Raw genomic sequence first — 5,800 nt, 5'->3', positions numbered from 1 at the left:
TAAGCATGCAGGTTGAGTCCGTGATTAAGAAAGCGAATGCAATGTTGTCTCTTATCTCAAGAGGGTTGGAATATAAAAGCAGAGATGTACTACTAAGACTTTATAAAGCTCTGGTTAGGCCCCATTTGGGGTACTGTGTCCAGTTTTGGTCCCCACACCTCAGGAAGGACATACTGGCACTGGAACGTGTCCAGCGGAGATTCACACGGATGATCCCTGTAATGACAGGTCTAACATATGAGGAATGGCTGAGGATACTGGGATTGTATTCGTTGGAGTTTAGAAGATTAAGGGGAGACTTAATAGAGGCGTACAAAATAATACATGGCTTGGAAAAGGTGGATGCTAGGAAATTGTTTCAGTTAAACGAGGAGACTAGGACCTGTGGACACAGCCTTAGAATTAGAGGGGGTCATTTCAGAACAGAAATGCGGAGATATTTCTTCAGCCAGAGAGTGGTGGGCCTGTGGTATTCATTGCCACGGAGTGCAGTGGAAGCCGGGGCGCTAAATGTCTTCAAGGCCGAGATTGATAGATTCTTGTTGTCTCGAGGAATTAAGGGCTACGGGGAGAACGCTGGTAAGTGGAGCTGAAATGCGTATCAGCCATGATTGAATGGCGGAGTGGACTCGATGGGCCGAATGGCCTTACTTCCACTCCTATGTCTTATGGTCTTATGGTCTTAAAGGTTATGTTGAGTGGGCTGGTAAGTGGATCTGAGTCCACAAAAAGATCAGCCATGATCTTATTGAATGGTGGAGCAGGCTGAGATGGCTTACTTCTATGTTCTCATGTCCTTATGAGCTATAACTTGCCTCACAGGTCTGTTGTGATTCATGTGGGGAAAATCTTTTGGAAGCCCATGTACACCATATCAATGACATGGCCCTCGCCAACCTTGTCTGTTAACTCGTCAAAAAAGATTCCTGCAAAAATAGTTAGACTTGAAATAGATTTTGAAAAAGGAATGTTCCAAATACCCCACAAAGAGCCAAGCATTACTGGGATCCTTGGTACCTTTGAACTGGTGAAGATGATCTGAGTTATAAGACATGCAGTTCCTTTCCCATTTACACTAATGATTCTTCTGGCATTTGATGCCTGTTTTTCTGAGCCTAGCTGCTTCCTCTTCACAATGGATCTGCCATCCCACGACACATCCAGCCCCCATCAAGATAATCTGAAAGCTCTCTGTTCCCTCCTTAAAAGGAAGCCTGAACAGTGCCCACCCAACACCGGCCTCCTTCATCTGGCTAAACTTGTTCTCACTTTGAACAACTTCTCCTTTATAAATGGCCACCTCTGTTTTGCCCTGATAATCAATTGCAGCTACACAGATGAGCTTGTTACCTTTGATAGGAGGTGATCGCTGTGTTAGCTCCCATAACATCTGAATGAGATATTGGTAATGTAGAACTGAAGGATTCAATAGACTTTCAGTTCAGCATCTGATATCTGTGTATATTATATTCATAGGCACTTGTATGTTTGAGCTAAAGCTAAGCTATTTGGAAACAAATTGTAGCACACCATCGTCAGCATGGCATGCTTCAAGAGGATTCAGCAAGGTGGAAACTGAAACCTTTTATCACTTGCCGTAATATTATGAGCAAATTATGAGCATGTTAATTAAAAGTATGTTGTGCATAACCTGTAAAGGATAATGCAAAATTGGTTCACGTTCATGCATTCTGTTGAGGTACAGTGAGAAAAAACTAAAGTTTGTTTGCACCTTTCATTTGTGTGATTTCAGTAATTATCGAGCATTAGTTCCTGCACTGTGTCACAACTTAGTATACATGGCTACTTTGTATCATTCTTTTCCTCCTGGTCCTTTCATGAGCTGTATGCCTTCCTCAACAATGGTAGAAGCAGCTTTCCTCATAACTATTCAGTCCCTTGGTCGATGTTGCAGGGCAAACACTTACCCCTCCCTCTCCTGGGAGTGCAACTCACTGTTAATTGTATTCCTAGCTTGACTCCTGCTTCTTTATATCTGAATGTTGCATTACAGGAATGGCATAACTCAAACATCAGATGTGATGTTCCTGACTCCGTCCCCCTTTGAATCCCTAGTCCGTGTTGCTAACTCAGAGGACGAGTGCCAGAAAATAAGATAGAGCTATTTGTTTTGGTTCTGTTCGTCGAGCTGGGATTTGTGCTGCAGACGTTTCGTCCCCTGTCTAGGTGACATCCTCAGTGCTTGGGAGCCTCCTGTGAAGCGCTTCTGTGATCATTCCTCCAGCATTTGTAGTGGTTTGAATCTGTCACTTCAGGTTGTCAGTTCCAGCTGTCCGTTGCAGTGGCCGGTATATTGGGTCCAGGTCGATGCAGTGAACAGCTGGAACTGACAACCGGAAGCGGCAGATTCAAACCAATACAAATGCCGGAGGAAAGATCACAGAAGCGCTTCACAGGAGGCTCCCAAGCACTGAGGATGTCACCAAGACAGGGGACAAAACGTCTGCAACACAAATTCCCAGCTCGGCGAACAGAACCACAACAACGAGCACCTGAGCTACAAATCTTCTCACAGACTTTAAGATAGAGCTAACTGAAAAGGTCTAGCCCCAGTGGGTGGGGAGAAGGTGTTTACAAGGTTGGAAAGGCAAGATGGAAGGGAAGGGAAATTGTTAATTACTGCTAAGCTATGCTATCATTTGAAGACGAAGGGTCAGAGTATTGGGTGCAGAGGTTAGGAGGTCATGGTGTGGCTGTACAGGTAATTGGTTAGGCCACTTTTTGAATATTGCATGCAGTTCTGGTCTCCTTCCCATCGGAAAGATGTTGTGAAACTTGAAAGGGTTCAGAAAGGATTTATAAGGATGTTGCCAGGGTTGGATGATTTTGAGCGATAGAGAGAGGCTGAATAGGCTGGAGCTGTTTTCCCTGGACCGTCAGAGGCTGAGGGGTGACATTATAGAGGTTTATAAAATCATGACGGGCGTGGACAGGATAAATAGACAAAGTCTCTTCCCTGGGTGGGGGAGTCTAGAACTAGAGGGCATAGGTTTAGGATGAGAGGGGAAAGATATAAAAAAGTCCTAAGGGGCAACTTTTTCATGCAGAGTGTGGTATGTGTATGGAATGAGCTGCCAGAGGAAGCGGTGGTGGCTGGTACAATTGCAACATTTAAAAGGCATCTGGATGGGCATATGAATAGGAAGGGTTTGGAGGGTTATGGGCCAGGTACTGGCAGGTGGGTTTAGATTGGGTTGGGATATCTGGCCAGCATGGACGGGTTGGACTGAAGGGTCTGTTTCCATGCTGTACATCTCTATGACTCATTAAACTTGATACACAAGCGTGATTGAAACACAAGTAAGGGTGGTGTCGGATTAATGATATCTTAATATACATGGGAACTTGCAATGCCCCCTCCAAACCACTCACCATCCTGACTTGGAAATGTATTGTCATTCCTTCAGTGTTACTAGGACAAAATTCTTGAAATTCCATCAAAGATGTGGGTCTGCCAACATCAAATGGACATCAATGTTTCAAGATGACAGCTCGCTACCATTCTCTCAAGGGTAATTCAGGATGGGCAATAAATGCTCTTCCAGCCACTGATCCCCACATTCTATGAAGAATTGTTCAAAAATTTGGAATATGAGATGTGCAGCTAAAGTTCTAATGAGTTGTAAGGTGAAGACTGAGGAGATTACAAGGAGAACATTGAGATTACCAAGTTTGGAGGTGAACATTTGGTTGGATAAGGATTTTGGCAATGGAGCGAGTTGAATGAGTAGCTGGGTGAAGGCTGACAATGATGCAGAGGTAGGAGATATTCATGGCTGTGGTGAAAATCTGGGAGAAAACATCTAAAAAATGAACAGATTTGGACTGAACATGTAGCTCTTCGTGCTAGGATTAGTGCTATTTGTTCTCTTCTATTGTTTTGAATGTACCTAAAAAAATTAACTATAATTATTAACCAAAGGAATAAGTAATTTGCACACAGCAATATTCTACAAATATCAAGGAACTGAGTGACTGGTAAATCTGCTTTGATTTGATGGGTGGAACATAGTTGGTCGAGGATTGAATTTAGTTGAGGGATTGCTCATTAGATAAGTGGAGAGTTCCCCATCTTCAAAATGTGCTTTGGGATCTTTCTTAACCAGCTGCACTTGGTTCATCCAAAGAAATGTCACTCTGCCATTGCAACAGCTTTTTGAGATTGCTTTAAGACATTGGAATGGAGTGTGTGATTTATTCTGGGAGCAGAGTCTGTAACTTCTGACAAAGGGATATGAACGCTATCATTGAATCAAGTAAGCAGTATGTATATGTATATACACACATATATATTAGTTGTGTGTTTTGCCTCTGTGAGTGTATTTAAAGCTTTCGGTGTTATAATCTTCAGGTTGAAGATTCAGTTGCAAGGGATTACCGAATGGTCCAGAAAACAAAAATGCTGAGATGATCTTATCGGTTACTTCTATGGGCAGTCGGTTAGCTTAAATCTAATAAGAAAATGAAGGAGAAATCAACCTTCAGAATAAGCAAACTTGGCAAATTTCACTTGTAAATATGTTCCAGTATTAATTCAGTGAAGGTGTTAATCACCTTGGTACAGTCAACATATTTACTGTATAAAGATACATGAACACTAAAAATTTGTAGTATTGATTGAATAGCACGGCTGGGGCATGCCCTGATGCTAGTCTTGTCATCATCTTTGTCACGGTTGATGTATGACTTGGTAGCATAGAGGCATCATCTTTCAATACAGTCAGACCAATTTTCGAACACTGACATGCGCTGGGCCCTGGGTCAACTCACTGGCGACCCTGTTTAACCTGTAGGAGGGAGAAGCTACATCTGAATTCATGCTGCTGTGCAGTTATTGCGATGGTGTCAATGTTGATGCAACATTTCTGTTTGTAAGTGGCATTTCAAGTTGTTGAGAGAGTCATAGCAGACCTGATGATTATTATAAGTGAGGGTGCTGTGTAGGCAAGTCCAATAGATTCCAATTGCCTTCACAGATGAGATCACTTAACTAAGCCCAAACTAAGGACGGTACCTGACTAATCCAGTCTCAATGACAGAAGCAAATGCACCAAGAGCATCTAAAAAAGGAAAGGACTCTCTAAAATTGATTTTAAAGACTCATTCTGATCCCCTGTAGTACTCAGAGTGCGCAAAACACAATTGCACAGAGAGTCAGGCATGAGTATTCATATCATCTGTTTTTGGGTGCTGGAGGGATAAGTAAGAACCGTATCACCTTCGATTTTCTTCAAAATAATATCCTGAGCTCTTCAATGTCTAAGAATACTGGCTTGACCATAGTTGTGCATTTCACCCTCAGGTGGAATTTAAAGTTGGTTGAAGTATGTAGAGGAGAAAGTGAGGACTGCAGATGCTGGAGATCAGAGCTGAAAATGTGTTGCTGGAAAAGCGCAGCAGGTCAGGCAGCATCCAAGGAGGCCATCTGGGTTGTTCGGTATTGGAACTGGGCAACCGAATCAACACGGTTATACTGGCACCACCCCCCACCTTTTCCTCCGCTACATCTATGACTGTATCGGCGCTGCCTCGTGCTCCCACGAGGAGGTTGAACAGTTCATCCACTTTACCAACACCTTCCACCCCGACCTCAAATTTACCTGGACCGTCTCAGACTCCTCCCTCCCCTTCCTAGACCTTTCCATTTCTATCTCAGGCGACCGAATCAACACGGACATTTACTATAAACCGACCGACTCCCACAGCTACCTAGACTACACCTCCTCCCACCCTGCCCCCTGTAAAAACGCCATCCCATATTCCCAATTCCTTCGTCTCC

This window comes from Chiloscyllium plagiosum, chromosome 17 (assembly GCF_004010195.1).
Source record: "Chiloscyllium plagiosum isolate BGI_BamShark_2017 chromosome 17, ASM401019v2, whole genome shotgun sequence".
In the NCBI taxonomy this organism is placed as follows: Eukaryota; Metazoa; Chordata; class Chondrichthyes; order Orectolobiformes; family Hemiscylliidae; genus Chiloscyllium; species Chiloscyllium plagiosum.
The sequence above is the reverse complement of the archived record's forward strand: the minus strand, read 5'-3'. Positions refer to the sequence as shown.